The sequence below is a fragment of the Anabrus simplex genome, chromosome 1, assembly GCF_040414725.1.
Source record: "Anabrus simplex isolate iqAnaSimp1 chromosome 1, ASM4041472v1, whole genome shotgun sequence".
NCBI classification, from domain to species: Eukaryota; Metazoa; Arthropoda; class Insecta; order Orthoptera; family Tettigoniidae; genus Anabrus; species Anabrus simplex.
In genome coordinates this window covers 649,985,736-650,003,014 of record NC_090265.1, presented here as the reverse complement: position 1 = coordinate 650,003,014, position 17,279 = coordinate 649,985,736, and the positions used below count along the sequence as shown (strand labels likewise).

General features: G+C 42.8%; 1 protein-coding gene across 5 annotated transcripts in view; it reads right to left on the bottom strand.

The window, feature by feature from the left end:
- Positions 1-17,279, bottom strand: part of uex (metal transporter uex) — a 485,844-nt gene that overhangs the window by 197,290 nt on the left and 271,275 nt on the right. The gene's annotated exons all lie outside the window — the stretch shown is intronic.

Genomic DNA, 17,279 nt, shown 5'->3' with positions numbered 1-17,279 from the left:
TCCTTCCTGGCGTATCGTCGCCCTAAGACTTGTGTCGGTGCGACGTAAAGCAACTTGAAAAAAAAATATATATATATATATATATTTATATATATTCAACACCACCACCAGCGCTGTGACAACAATGGTGCGGCACCACATTCTCTATGCGGCCCGTCCTTAATGTTATAAGTGGTGGCTGCAATAATATCCTAATTTGAAGGGGGTATGCGAAGTAGCTCCTTTGGGAAGAGCTTTCGCATTACTGGCCATCCGCATGGTCGTTTGCAAGACTACTTTTAATTCATTCTGTCTCGACCGCGCGTCAAAATTTCTTTTTATTTTATTATCTTCTCCATTTTCTACCTTGAAAGCCTTGCAGGCGGCCATGGACCGGGGGTGACAGTGGCTCTTGAGCGGCAGTGGTCTAGCGCCGGGAATGTCTTGGTATGACCGCGACAGGGTAACCAGTGCCGAAAGGAGATATGGGATTGCCTGGTGGGTTTAGGGAGGTTTCTCATAACTTCTCCTTTACGGAGGGGTGGAAGTAGCTGGCAGAAGACTAGCCTTTGCACCTCAAGTTATTCTGTACTCTTGTACTAGGCTATGTTCCTGCGTTAGTACTCGCTTGTCGGTCATTTGTCCAAACAGGTAGGTCACCACGGGCTGTGAGGCGGGGCGGAGCCTCACGGCACCCCCCCCCCCCTCCACCAAAAAAGCACATACTAGCACAACTCTATTCTTTTTATCTCACCTAGAAAAAGGCAAACCTTGTCGAGCTGGGCTCAGCGATGACAGTCCGACCAGGCCTCCAGTGATTTCCATCTCTTCGGATCGTTGATGAAGCACGAGGATGACGTGGCAGAAACTGGAAGCAGATTTCTGTCTTAACCAACATCGATGTCTTGATGTAGAGGAACAAGAGCTTGGATAAGAATAGTGAGTATGTTGAATAGCAATGTGTACTGTTATTTATTCTTTTATCTGCCTGTAAAATAAAGTTTCTCCGTGCAAGATCTTGTTTCCTAATTTTTTTAAAAGGTACAAAAAGGGTCTACCTTACAAAGGCTGCACCACTCTCAGTAATAAGCCATACAAAATACACCCTGGGGTGTACAAAATTCCCTGTACTTGCGGCAAGGTATACATTGGCCAAACATTCCGGTTCCATCAAGGAACACCAACGTAATATCCATCTCAACCAGCCAGACAAATCAGCAATAACTGAGCACGCCCTATCTATGTCGCGTTCCAAGACGTTCGACTACTACTAGCATGTTTTCATTCCTTCTTTGAAGGGGGACGTGAGCCTCTTAGACGGTGATGCCGTCTGTCAGACCACAAGATGCTTGGAGAAATTGAAGGGGTAGACGTTCGTTGCCTATACTAGGAACTGTCTCGGCATTCACCTTAGTGCAGGAGAACGGAAAACCACGAAAAACAGTTTTCAAGACAGCCGAAGGTGGGGACCAGCCCCTCTCCGTCTCCCGAATTCAGAGGCGTAGAGCCGTGGCCATCCCTCATCTGCTCGGTTGGCCGGTCAGAGTGCAGAGCTGTTGGACCACGGACCAGCCGTGACCACTTGTAGGCCCAGACTCACCATGCATCCGCCGACCCGATGTTCGAGCTGTTACCCATACTAAACACTACAGGTCTGGGATTATACGGGAAGCTGTGGAAATACGTATTTCAACAGGGACACACTCTGTCACTTAAGTAATACGTGGTTGCCAGCCATTAAGGATTTGTATAGCTGTCCTTTCACTATTATTATTTCTTTCCGATTTTTTTCCAAATTCGTATTCTCCTCATCACGAGATGGTTCGCACTGCGCATAGGGAGCCATCTAGTGGCGAACGAGAGTACTACTATAGACAACGGTAAAGCATTCTTAAGTTCAATTCATTCAAACCTTCATTCATTTTTAGAGGTCTCACTCGTGAACAAACGAGATTATCTTTTGAAGACGCAGAGCAAAATACTCTGTGAAAAAAATCCCAAAAGCTTATTATCGCATCTACATACAAACTATTATTATCTATGTAATGCCATCATTCATGGTGCAAAATTTGTATCACCAGTATACTGTATTTCAAGGAAAGTGTGTATTTGGTGGTTACTTACACTAATGCCTGTATTTCATGTATATCCACCTGTAATTGGTCAGTTTCATTTGTAAATGGTCTGAAGGAATGCAGTTTATCAAGTTTCTATTGACTCAAGGGGAAGTATAAATGGGCAACTATCATAAGGAAAATTTGAGAAGTTCTAACAATGCTTAGAATGAATGTATTGTTCAAAGAAATACAAGCACCATAAAAGGCTTGAAAATGAAAGACTCCCTAGGCCTCGGAAACCTAACACCGTCGGAACAAAAAAGAACAGCAGTTGACCAAGGGAGGTCAGATAAGAAATATGAAAGCGAGTAGCCTGGCACAAATAACTGAAAGCAATGTCAGGCTCAAAAATGCTACAAAAATGAACGCCTCTGGAACCCCTTTTAGTCTCGTTTTACGACGGGCTAGAGGTACTGTGCGTGTATTCTAGCGGCCCCACCCACAGGGGGAAAGTAACATTATTACTGCTATTATTATTCCTGTCCTATTACTAAATTCATTAATCAGCCCGTACCGTAGTTAGGTCTATTACGGCTGAATATCCTTCCTTACGCCAACGGTGTGTGGTGGGACGTCATCAGTATTACGTATTTCTGTGGTGAATTAGTGTGATGTGTTTAGTGTGTATGAAGTGTATGAAGATAATAATAATAATAATAATAATAATAATAATAATAATAATAATAATAATAACAATAATAATAATACCAGCGGTTCCGCGGCTATTTAAACTGCGCGCCTTCTCTACGGCCATCTATGCCAACGGACGGACTTGAACTTGTAAACTCCCAAAGAATTTCGTCTTCTACAGTTAGATGGCTCTAACATCGATTTGCTAGCTCACTCTCACGCACCAAAAGCAAACCTAGAACTTAGGAAATCTCATTTTGGTTATTAGTAAACCTTTTTCTGAAGACTGATTTTTTTTTTAATGTACCGAAGTTGTCAACAATTCAGCTGGTTCCTCCTCTACTGTAATCTAACTATCAGATGCTTGCCAATATGTCCTCTAGCCAATCAAAACCGGAGTTGTGTACAGGAATCCAGCCTATCAGAAAAGTGTGGTTCAATTTAATCGGGAAGCTTCCCCTTACAGAATTACATAAGCAGGGAACTTTAGGGGCCGTCTTGTATGAATTGCTCCAGTGCCCGGGAGTGTGACTAGACAGAGGCGTAGGAGGCAGAGGCGCGGCCTGCTTGAAGAATATCCAGTGATACAAGGTAATGGCAGAATTTTCCTGAACATGTGATAGCACCTGCGGGTAGTTTGAGGGGAAGGTTTTAGCCGTTTTCTTTTAATATAATTTTGTAAACTGATGGCTTAAATGTAGGATTTTCGGTGAAGTCTGAGGACTCTGTTTCTGCTCCCTACCGGGAAATATGTTATGTAAGGGAAAGAAGAGTGGTGACCCTCTGCTGTCTCCCATTCAACCTTGCAACTGGGTAACCAAGTTTTCAACTATAAATTTTGTAAATCTCGCCTTGGCTTTAAAGGTTCCTCCTTTAGTCATCCTCTTGTAGTATGGGATTAACCTCTGTATCTTTGGGTCGTAAGCCCACTTAGGTTTTTAGTAATTTATATAAGGAATGTTGGAGTTTCGCCTCCTTGCCTTTTGTTAATGGCGGGTTATGTGCAACCTTTTCTCTTTTACTCTTAAGGCCATGTAGTATGGGTAATTAAGCCCCTGTTTATCCTGTATTATCCATAAGGACACTGTTCTTCGTTGCAGCTCAAAACGCTTAAAAGGCTTATCATTCACTAAACCAACCATCGCTAAAGGATAACCTAAGTCTAGTGGTAGCCCACGTCTTGGACTCAGCATACGCCACTGGTACAGTAAATTACATCTCCGTGTTTTCTTCAGCAAATGTTGCTGTCGTGTCGACATGATCCGCTCCTTGACATTTCAGAAACCTGGCAACCCTACTCACGGGTGTCAAACCTTGCCCAGCGTAAACGCAGTGCCCGTGCTGGACATGCCTGTGCACGTGGATGCAAGTCTCTTCCCCTCAGTCGGCTTGTACTTTTCCACGTTGTTGACTCAGGGCTGTACACGCCTATTGATGACAATCTCCAGTTACGTGTTTTGGTCTACACTTAATGGTTGAAACATTCAGCTGCATGTGTGTTTGTGTACCTTTGTATCAACACTTACTTGAGGAGACTGTGTATGTATATATATATATATACAGAAGGCGTAGGGACGTGGCGCACCCATCGCCCAGTGGGAAACCACTGTAGTCAGCCACCCGAGTACCGGCGGGAAAACCGACGCGTGAGGTTTGCAGGAACTGCCAGCCTGAGCTGAACATCAAGCTCTTATTTCATCTTTTGGGGCTAACAACCTCAGTCGTATAACTGGACAGTCCCGAGCTGTCCCAACAAACATTCCTTTTAGCTCATGGAATGGATCGCACTGTAGAATTGAGATTACACCAGGGGGACAATCCCCCGTCAACCAAAGTTGACGCAAGCAGGCATTCGGATTCTGGGGGACCTGCCAGAATGTGCGAATGGGAAGAGTCGGAGCTCCCAAGAACCTCGAAAAGGATCAAAACGAAAAAGATTTTCAGGATGGGGACCATAAATGTACAGACAATGACAAAGACTGGTAAAGTTAAACAGATAATAGATGAGATGAGAGAAAGAAACATCGGGATACTAGCCATGCAAGAAACAAGATATAGTGATGAAGACACAGTGGAGTCAGAAGGCTTCATAGTGCTGAAAGGAAAACCAGGAATCAGAGTGGGAAAAGGAAGGCACACACCTACATGCTTTGGTACAGGATTCATAACAGACAAGAGGTATGAGGATGGCATAATTGAAATGAAGAGTAGGTCTGAAAGGATATCCATGTTATCAATTCGAGCAGGGAACAAAAAATATACCATAGTAAATGGACATGCGCCTACCAATGACAAGAACATAAAAGACAAGAAAGCTGTGGACAGTTTCTGGGAAGAACTGGATGATACACTGAAAAGCATACCACACAGACAAGTAAAGATACTTGTAGGTGATTATAATGCACAGGTAGGGAGGGAGAAGCAACATAAGGGGATAGTAGGCGAGTACCCAGCACACAAGAGGACGAACAAAAACGGAGAAAGGTTAATTGAACTATGTCGAGAACACAGAATGAGACTTATGACAACTCACTTCAGGGCCAAACTGAATAAGAAAAAGACATGGGCAAGCCCATGCACCCACATTGGGGAATTCCAGATTGACCATGTGGCAATCAATCGGACAAACACTAAAGAGATTATGAACACAAAGGTCAGAAAGAACACAAGAATAGTATCAGATCACTATCTAACAGAAATCAAGTGCCTTTGGATTCCGCACAGGGATAGACTGCCACAGACAAGTAGACCAACTGGAAAAATAAATATAGACAGAGACAAAATACGGCACAATCGATCCAAATACGAGGAAGGAATAGAAACTGGCAATGTATGGGATGACATGAAGCTGAATATGAGGAAACAGGCTGAAATATGGGGAAAGGAAGAAAAGAAAAAGAAACACTGGTGGTGGAGTACGGACTGTGAGGAAGCGGTTGAGAATCGCAGGAAAGCCTGGAGAGACTGGAACATTAAGAAGAACCTGGAAAAATGGGAAGTTTTCCTACGAGTAAGGAAGGAAATAGCCAGAACCATAAGATGGACCAAAAGACAGAGGATGAAGCAGGAATTGGATGAAATTGAAAACAACTTCAGGAAAAACAATAGTAGAGACTTTTTTGGGAAATTCAAAAAGAGCCTGAGTGGATATAAAGGCAGAGAACTCTTTATAAGAGATAAGAATGGGGATCTGGCAGTTAGTGCGAAGGAGAACTGTAGGATACTTGCAGAATACTTTCATGACCTGTTAAACTGTGAACCACCTGAAGAGGAGCTGGAGCTGGGGACAAACACAGAAGAGAGAGAGTCACGTCCTCCAACTAGAGATGAGGTCGCACAGGCCATAAGCGATCTAAAGAATAACAAAGCAACCGGAGAAGATGGAATATCAGCTGAGATGATTAAGTGGGAGAGGTGACAAGGCAGTAGACAATATGACCAACACCATCGGCCAGATTTGGAGAATAAAGAAGTTACCAGAAAGATGGAAGAATGCGATCATAATACCAATACATAAGAAGGGAGACAAGAGGGATGCAAACAACTATAGAGGAATTTCGCTACTAGAGATTGGCTATAAGGTGTTGTCGAAAGTCCTGCTCAATAGACTGGAAGAACAGTTATAAAGTACAATTGGAGACTACCAAGCAGGATTTAGGAAGGGAAGAGGATGCATAGAACAGATATTTATACTGAAACAACTGACAGAACATAGGGCCTTAAAGAACAAAAAACGGTGGTAACCTTTGTAGATTTCACTAAGGCATATGACTCCATCGACAGACAAACCCTTGGAAGAATCCTGAAGAACGGAGGATTAGATGGCACTACACAAATGAACTCATAATGGAAATTATATCAGACACAAAGGCAAGGGTGAGATTCAGAGGAGTACTCTCTGAAGAATTTGATATCAACACTGGTGTCAAACAAGGAGATGGATTATCACCAATGTTGTTCAACATAGCTCTGGATGAAGTCATCAGGCAGTGGAGAACAATGAATGAGACAATGGGAATACCAAAGACGCATGTTGGGGACAAAAAGGACAATAGGGCCCAAGTAGATTGTCTAGCCTTTGCGGACGACACAGCTATAGTAAGTGAGACAGAAGAAGATGCAAAGACACAACTCGAACAACTTAAGCAATATAGCCGGAAGGGTAGGACTGAAGATCGCCTACAACAAGACAAAGACATTGAATACCACTGAGGATTGGACGACACTGGAAGGCACCGTGCAAAAGGTGGACAAATTCAAGTACCTAGGAGAATTTATAACAGGAAGGAATAGGAGCAATGAGGGAATAACAGAGAGGATAAAGAAGATGCGATCAGCCTTCTGTATGACCAGAGATGTATACAATAAAAAGAATATATCTACAGACGCAAAGATAAGACATTACAAGGCAACGGTGAGAAATGCTGTATTATATACTGCTGAGACAATAGCACTAGGAAGAAATGGTGCGGAACAACTAGAGAAAGAGGAGAGAAAAATATTGAGGAAAATACTAGGCCCTAAGAAAGGAGGTGAGAGATGGATGAGGAGACCCAGGGAAGAACTATACCGGAACATGAGGACAATCTCAGAAGAAATCAGACTAAAAAGAGCAAGGTTTGCGGGACATGTAATCAGGATGAATATGGATAGAATGACGAAAAGAGTATGGTGAACAATACCGAGGACACGAGGAAAGACAGGAACCAAGTGGGTAGTTGAACTCCGGAAAGATTGGTCGGAATTGGGGATCAAGGTGGAAGAAAAGGAAAATTGGAGAAGCAAGTACACTGACTGACAGAGCAAATGCAACACCAAGGAGGAGTGGTTCGAAAGGGATGAAAGTTGGGGAAAAAACAGAGTCGGCACGGAAGAATAATTGATGTTTATTTCAAACCGATATGCAGGTTACACAATGCGCACGGCATCGACTCAGTCGGATGTAGGACCACCGCGAGCGGCGATGCACGCAGAAACACGTCGAGGTACAGAGTCAATAAGAGTGCGGATGTTGTCCTGAGGGATGGTTCTCCATTCTCTGTCACCCATTTGCCACAGTTGGTCGTCCGTACGAGGCTGGGGCAGAGTTTGCAAACGGCGTCCAATGAGATCCCACACGTGTTCGATTGGTGAGAGATCCGGAGAGTACGCTGGCCACGGAAGTATCTGTACACCTCGTAGAGCCTGTTGGGAGATGCGAGCAGTGTGTGGGCGGGCATTATCCTGCTGAAACAGAGCATTGGGCAGCCCCTGAAGGTACGGGAGTGCCACCGGCCGCAGCACATGCTGCACGTAGCGGTTGGCATTTAACGTGCCTTGAATACGCACTAGAGGTGACGTGGAATCATACGCAATAGCGCCCCAAACCATGATGCCGCGTTGTCTAGCGGTAGGGCGCTCCACAGTTACTGCCGGATTTGACCTTTCTCCACGCCATCGCCACACTCGTCTGCGGTGACTATCACTGACAGAACAGAAGCGTGACTCATCGGAGAACACGACGTTCCGCCATTCCCTCATCCAAGTCGCTCTAGCCCGGCACCATGCCAGGCGTGCACGTCTATGCTGTGGAGTCAATGGTAGTCTTCCGAGCGGACGCCGGGAGTGCAGGCCTCCTTCAACCAATCGACGGGAAATTGTTCTGGTCGATATTGGAACAGCCAGGGTGTCTTGCACATGCTGAAGAATGGCGGTTGACGTGGCGTGCGGGGCTGCCACCGCTTGGCGGCGGATGCGCCGATCCTCGCGTGCTGACGTCACTCGGGCTGCGCCTGGACCCCTCGCACGTGCCACATGTCCCTGCGCCAACCATCTTCGCCACAGGCGCTGCACCGTGGACACATCCCTATGGGTATCGGCTGCGATTTGACGAAGCGACCAACCTGCCCTACTCAGCCCGATCACCATACCCCTCGTGAAGTCGTCTGTCTGCTGGAAATGCCTCCGTTGACGGCGGCCTGGCATTCTTAGCTATACACGTGTCCTGTGGCACACGACAACACGTTCTACAATGACTGTCGGCTGAGAAATCACGGTACGAAGTGGGCCATTTGCCAACGCCGTGTCCCATTTATCGTTCGCTACGTGCGCAGCACAGCGGCACATTTCACATCATGAGCATACCTCAGTGACGTCAGTCTACCCTGCAATTGGCATAAAGTTCTGACCACTCCTTCTTGGTGTTGCATTTGCTCTGTCAGTCAGTGTACATACCGACTAATATGCCAGAGATCAATGAAAGGGATGGATATAGGAAAAGGATTGAGAGTCACCAGTGGAGTAGACCAGAGAAGAGGATACTGAATATCTCGGAAGAAGAGCGGGAGAGAAGAAGAGAAAGGATGAAGAGGTTCTGGGAGGAGAAGAAGAAAATGCAATCCATGAAGGAGCTGTCCGTGGTCCTACATAGACCGTAACGCAAGAAGAAGAAGAAGAATACATATTGTAACCTTTCGATAATTACTGATAAATAAAATCATGAATAAATATATATATAAAATATATCATAAATGAAAATATTCAAAAACTTCATAAAATACTTGAAATAAATTAATAAAAATAGATAATCGAAATGTCCGTAGTATGGGCGCCAGAGTTCACCAGAATGGATCCCTCGAATTTAATTAGAGCATGATAAACTTTATATCCCAGGGTGTGTACATAATGCTGTGTACTGGTACATCTGCTGCAGGCCTTACCTAACCTCCTGAAAACGACTAAATAGGTAGGAACTGCACCTAGGTTCATCAATAACACTGATTCTAAAATAGCTAACTATATTCTTAACAAAATCCGTGCATGAGCACCTCATCAACACACAAAATTATACATATAATACACACAAAATATTGCTGGAAGACTCCGTATTTACAACAACAATAATGAAAACCGTGGGAAACCGAAAGCGAGGACTAAGCTACCATTTGTAGATAGTCCGATGAACAATGTACATGTATGAAGATAAATACCCTTCACTGTCTCTATATCAATACTGCTTGCCAATTCTCATAATCAGCACTTCTAACATCACACAGATACTGTACCTCGTAATACTGTGTTCACAGACTTTAACACTTGTTGTAAAGATATATACACACGTCTGTCGATCCTCAACATAAATTATGGAAAGTCTGAGATAGCTTTCACCAACATATAATGCCAGACCTCCACAAGTACTACGACACTTAATGCATACGCCCTCCACAATTTGTTGATCGGCCACTTTCCACGAACGTAACAAGACTACGCTCCACGAACGTTTGAAGTCCAGTCCATTGCAGCCGTGTCACTCCAGTACCGTGTATCAGCACCACTTCCTTCCCGTACAGTGTCAGTTGTCGTTCCTTCTTACCGTATTACTGCTTGTAGTAGTTGTCTTCCTTCTCGTTCCTTTACCATCTCCTGGTTGCCGCCGTATGATCAACCTTTATAGACATCAACATCCCCCTCCTCTCAGATGATACGTCTGGATTGGTGCTTGCCAGCCAATCATGAGTGAACCTCTTGTCAAGACATGATCTGAACTTCTATCTCCCAAGAGATAAACAAACTCTGGGGTTTATTACATGAGTCAACGAACTTCCCTAATACAACAAGCTCATCTCATCAGGCTGGGATATATACATGACTCATGAATTTCCCGACACAAGTACATCACAACAAACACTGGGGTAGCCACATGACTCATCCAAATTACCTGAGTTATTAAAGCAATATTTTCCCACTCGTCCAAAACAAATTACTCATACCTACATATGTGGATATCTTCCAGCTTACAAATATAAAAAGGCAAAATATACAAATGAAATACTGATGATAATAATAATAATAATAAATCGAATACTGACAATAATATCTCTAACTTCTGCATATAATTCGGGGGTGTGATATATGTACTATCACAATATATAGAAGCCAAAGGCAGGCAATTATACAAGTGAAAAAACATGCTTCCCCTAGTGCACCGTCACTGCATTGTCCTACACAGGAGGTAGGTGGTTTGTAGTGGTGTCTCAACGGCACACTAGCCACCAGCGTCTTGAAAACTGAGGAGACCACTGCTACACTGGGGCGAAACGCTGGTAATTTCACAATTGAAAAGGCATGAAGAACTTAAATGTTGTATTTCCCTTTGTTTAAGTTTATAAAAACATGACGTTTTGCTACAGAAGCGATATAGAAGCGGCATAGTATTCGGCATTATGCTGTTCACAGGAGAGTTGAGCGGTTATGTAGACGAAATGTATCCACTAAATGTCACTAATATTTGTCCCAAATGGAATATAATAATTCATTTTACTCAAATAAAGTGTAAAATCTGGAGTAGATTAAGAAACTGTACGAAATATTTTACTTGCAGAGAATAATATAGATACATACCGGTACTTTACTACCTTACAACTATTTTTTCTGCTACGTCGCAGCGCTTCCGTATGTATTTTGTTTGTCTAATACTTTCGTGTGTACCGAGCTCGATAGCTGCAGTCGCTTAAATGCGGCCAGTATCCAGTATTCGGGAGATAGTAGGTTCGAACCCCACTGTCGGCAGCCCTGAAAATGGTTTTCCGTGGTTTCCCATTTTCACACTAGGCAAATGCTGGGGCTGTACCTTAATTAAGGCCACGGCCCCTTCCTTCCCACTCCTAGCCCTTTCCTGTCCCATCGTCGCCATAAGACCTATCTGTGTAAAGCAACTAGCAAAAAAAAAAAAGATCGTGTGTGATGTCTTTGCTCAATGAAGTTGTCTGAATTAATTAGGTGTCGTTTTCTTCATGTTTCTCATTCGTTTTGTGCCCTAACTCATTCATTAAATGATATATTTATTGGTCCAGGGATCGTGCTATTTTGCTGTTTGCACTGCCCGCGCTAGTCATATGGACAAAGATAATGACAATTGACAGACATAGCACTCCCATTCGTCGGTGCAAGCCCTGAACCTCAAGAAACAAAAGACGTCAGGAGCAGCGGAATACAACATAAAGGAGTCCTGTCTACGGCCCGTAAGTACGTATACATATTTCTCTAGTAACGGCGGTATTTCTTAATTTACCGCGGATTTTTCACTTTATTGGTGTAAAAGCAATTATGTTCCATTTGGAACAAAATATTACAGTGACATTTCGCGGATACCTTTGGTCTACATAACCGCAATTATTTATTTTCCTGGTACATGGTGATTACAAAGCATGTTGTTTCGCGCATTTTATGCAAACGCCGTGTTGAACACATTCAATTATTTATGTCCTTATATGAAAGCATTTCTGTACAATCTGCTTTACTCGCACCGATAGTTAGGTCTTATGTCGACTATGGGATAGAAAGAGGCTAGGAGTGGGAAGGAAGTGGTCGTCGCCTTAATTAAGGTACAGTCCCAGCATTTACCTGGAGTGAAAATGGGGAAACTACGGAAAAACATCTTCAGCGCTGCCGCCAGTGGGGGTTCGAATTCACTATCCCCCGAATGCAAGCTCACAGCTGCGCGCCCCAAACCGCACGGCCAACTTGCTCGGTATACAGAGTGTATCCGTGATGATGTTAGAAAAGTTCAGGGATGATGGAGGACGGTAAATGGATCAATTTGAGATAAGGAGCAGTAGTCTGGAAACGTCCGAGTCAAAAAGTTAATAATCAAAGTTTCTTTACGCATTAGGTCTGTTTCCTCTCCCCGCCCCCCTAAATGCAGCAGTGTACTCAGTGGTGCTCAGAGATGTACTACCCACGTGTACATCCCACTTACTGATGGGGTTTCAACATGATGGAAGTCCTGTTTCCTGTTTCGTGGCCCACTCGTTCACCTGATCTCACCCCCACTTGATTTCTTCTTTTGGGACCATGTGAAAAGCCTTGTGTAGGAGACACCTGTCGAGACTGAAGAGGATCTCTTGGCAAGAATACTCGCTGCCTGAGGCACTGTTCAAACGACACCGGGGATATTCGAACGGGTACGACAGAACTTTGTGCGAGGATGCCACGCCTGCATTGACGCAGGGGGACGCCATTTTGAACATTTGTTGTAAATGGAACAACTTGTGAAACTTGTGCGGGTAAACGGACTTAAATTAGTAGAATTTTGCTTTACTTTTGACTATCGTTTCTGGAATATGGTTCTTATCTCAAGTTGATCCATTTGCCGTCCTTCATCATCCCTGAAAATGTGCATCATCATCATGGATACACCCTGTATATGAAATGATATATACCTGTATTGTACGGAGTACCGTAGTATGAACGTGTAACGTACACCTCGCAGACTTGATAACGTCTTGGACTTTGTGCTCGTAACAGCTGTTTCTCGTGCACGCAGAGCTGTCAGTCAGCTCGTGACCTTGACATGCCTGCCGTAACTCGTCGACTGCACACAATCCTTGCTTTATGTTCTTACGTTAAGAGTTGTTATGCCAACCTTGGGGCAATGAAAACGATTTCAGTGCCGCGCAACAATCATCTCCAAAACAATACTGAGGAGTTACTGGAAGAATTTACTTCTCTACACTAATATTATAAAAAGATACAGTTTGCATATGAAGGTAACCGCTCAACACATTTCAGTCATAATTTCTCCAATAGAAAACAATGTTCTTCAACAGCGGGTACACTTTCCGTCGTATCAAAAAAGCAACGATTTAGAATTATATTTCCTAGAAATATGCATTTTCTTCGCAACTCTAACAGTTTCCTCTCTAGTATCCATTAGTGGAGCAAGTCCAATAATCGTTCTGCTTTCTTTACTCTGAGAAAGATACTTTGTTAAAGGCGAAATACAGAGGGCAACGAAAGAAAGTGTGAAGCAAGCCAAAGAAAACGTATGTGGTGTGTCTAAAAAGTTCGGTGAATGCTATCAGGAAACAAACAAAACAGAATATACCAACAAATTTTCTTTGTTGCCGTTCAAAATCGTCAACAAAGGCCTCTTTAGGAATCGGTCACAGAGTCGCTGTCACACTATCTTCGATGGTTGTCATGTCGGGGATCAACAGTGTTTTGACTATGGGCTTTGTACATGACCTTTTTTTTTTTTTATCGCGGGGGAAGTCGGTGAACGCCATTCCACCGATTCTCTCTTGGATTCCGGATCGAACTGGTAGCACCAGGTCTCCACTCCCGCGACGATGGTTCGCAGAAAGGATGAATCCTGTTCACACACGGTAATGAAATCTCCAGAAGTTTCCATCCTACCAAAAACGAGCCGCCTGCAAAAGACCACGGTGAAAACACTTTTGATCACCGACGAGGTAGCCATCGAAGATCGTGTGATAGCCGTTCTGCGATAGATTCCTAAAGAGGCCTTTGCTAATAGTTTTCAGAAACGTTGCCAAACGTGTGTTGTAGCGGATGGCGATTCTTTTGGAGAGCAATAAAGGAAATCGGTTTGTATCTTATGTTTTGTTTGGTTTGATAGCATTCGCCAAACGTTTTAGACATACCGCGTATGTCACGGGCCCTTAAAAAAGAATACACTGTCTTGAAGTACAAGTAATGTTTCGGGAATTAATTAATACTCTATCTGATATAGAGGCTAAGTACAGTGAAAAAACGTTACAGAGAGGTAGACCACAGGTAAGTTTTCTTGGATTGTTCACTACTATGACCATCAGTTTTCAAATTGACATCTAATTTTCAATATAATGCGGGCTGAGTCGCGAGTACTGCTAGTGAACACTAAAGTCCCTTTTCGTGGTAACGCTCTGTAAGGGACAATATTAATGAATTATCTGTTTACATTAGAGCATCGTTTTTGACAACAATAGGTTTTTTGAATAAATATCAATTGTGATGTTAAAGTGAGATTATGTTGGATTGTTCCTGACAGCTTCAATACTGGCAAAACACGAGAGCAATCTAAAATGTAAATCACCTCCGTTGTGATGTGAACGTTAATGTTGATACGGTAATTCTATAGTCGTGACATAGAGTCATTCCTATTTTAAGGTGGTTGCGTTTCAACGTTGTCGAGTTTATTTGAAGTGAAAAGGCCACACCTAGTAACCTGACGCAAGGTACGAGAGTTACTTACTGTATGCTATGTTTTACGGGCTGCTCCAGTTCAAGCTGCTATCGCTAGATGTGTTCCAGTGGAGTAGTTCTCTTCTCAAGGCAATGCAATGTAATGTAATGTATCTGATAGATTCGGTGCACAAGAATGCGGTAGTCATTAATTAACAATGCAAAGAAGGAAGGGACACAGGGTACCTTATAGTTCAAGAGTGTTATCACTAGGGCTCGGAAGTTGAGGAAACATTATTTTTTTCTCGAGTGTGTGGATCATTGTAGGTCAGAAAATGGATTATTTGCCTTTTTCTGTGTTTTTTGCGTATAGGTCCTTTTTTAGCCGTTTTAGGTTTTAACGCTTCTGTTTGCAACTTCACCATCTTTCGACTACATTTGTACTGCCCATTTTTTTACAAACACTGAATTCCTTTTTAAGTCATGTTAATCTAAAAATATATAGCATCTGAAAGAAGAAGTATTTGCACTGTATATTGCATACCATCAGAAGTTTGCATCTTAAAACATTATATACCTTCATTAAATATGTAATTACAACTAAATTTATGAATGAATTTGCATCGCATTTGTAGGACCTTTTTTCCAGTTTTGAAGTCCTATCTTAGATATTTTTAGGTCCTTTTATGGTCTTTTTTAGGCAATTTATAGGTCAACTTTCCAGCCTACTTATCACCGTATGATTATGTCTAGCTCACGAATGCAAAACGGTTGGTTAGGGTAAACTTATTATAAGATCAGAGATAATGTTCGAACAGGGTAGAGTGGGGTAATTTTGTGGTATATTTTTCTAAACCTAAATTGCTCGCATTTTTAAGTACTGTACTTTGAAGAAGTCAAGATACGACTAATTGGAAGGTACTTGTTAAGTACACATACTAGAAGCAATGTCAATAATGGACGTTTGTAGATGGGGATGTTCAAACGTAGTGGGAAATATCCAAATTACCATACCACAGGGTAATTTGGTGCTGTATGACTATTTACCTGCACTTCCCATTTCTACTGTCCTTGGGGTAAATAGGTCGTAGTGGAGACCGGTGAATCTAGCCGTACTTTTTAAAATGTCTGTAAGTTCTTTATTTTTTAATAAAATGAAATTGTTTTCTAGTTATGCACTCCTCATTCATCTACAATAAAGCAGATAAATTGTTTGAATTTTTCATCAGACTGTATCATTGTGGAAACTACTGTACATCATTAGAGAAAAAACTAGGTCAACAACTGATAGGGAATCTGCCACCAAGGAGACAGCCCTGACTGCAGATCGATTATGATTATTGACTGATAGTAGGCAATACAAGAAAGGTACAACGTGACTTTTTACCTTGGGCCACCAGATACTAAGTGTAGTTTAGTTTATAAATAATACAGGTAACTACTGGCAACACCAAATGTATTTCTGCTGGATTACCATCGTATTACAACATGCAATAAAGAGCAAAGCACTGCAGTGACACACGTTTCACAACAACAACAACAACAACAACAACAACAAAAAAACAAAAAAAAAAGATTAAAATGTTTATTCGAAGACGGTACATTTGAAACATTGTTTCATACCATCAATTTACCCTATATCTCAATTATCCCACTCTACCCTATCTTAAGAAAGATTTATATTGTGAACGACGGCTATTTATTTTATCTAAATATATACGTAAAATAATTATATCTGAATATTTCCCCACTTTGCCTCACACTTTGTTTTTATATACGCGGCTTAACGGTCTAGGGGTAGCGAGCCCGCCTCTTACCGGTAGGCCCCTGGTTCGATTGCCAGACAGGTTAAAGATTATACTTTCGGCGACGCAAGGATAGGAAGGACTAGGATTGGGAAGGAAGCTGCCGTGGCCTTAATTTAGATACAGCCCCAGCATTTGCCTGGTGTGAAAATGGGAAACCACAGAAAACCATCTTCAGGGCTGCCGGCACTAGATTTCGAACCTACTATCTCCCGAATACTGGAATCTGGCCGCACTTAGGTGGTTGCAGCTATCGAAAAAGTATGGTAAACAACGGAAGTTTATACTGGTACCTGTTTGACTTTGCACATTTTTTTACATCACACGTGGCACACTGGCACGATGGTGACGATGGGATGGGAAAGGCCTAGGAGTGTGAAGGAAGCGGCCCTGACCTTAATTAAGGTACAGCTCCAGCATTTGCCTGGTGTGAAAATGGGAAACTACGGAAAACCATTCTCACGGTTGTCGACAGTGGGGTTCGAACCCACTATCTCCCGGATGCAAGCTCACAGCTGCGCGCCCCTAACCGCACAGCCAACTCGTCCGGTGTAAACAAATACTGTCGTTAGTATTGGAAGGGAAATCAGTGAAACAAATTATTTTTCCATTATGATTTTCTTGACGATAGGTCTGTGATATGAAAAGTATGATACAAATGACATACATGAATTATCAAGATTTCGGGCGAACGTTAAATAAGAGCACTGCCTATCTAGAGTCGTCGTCGGAGTTTCGATATAAGATAGGTTGAACTCGTTAAGCATGACGTTTAGTAACAAGTGATCTTGCGCGATATTAACGT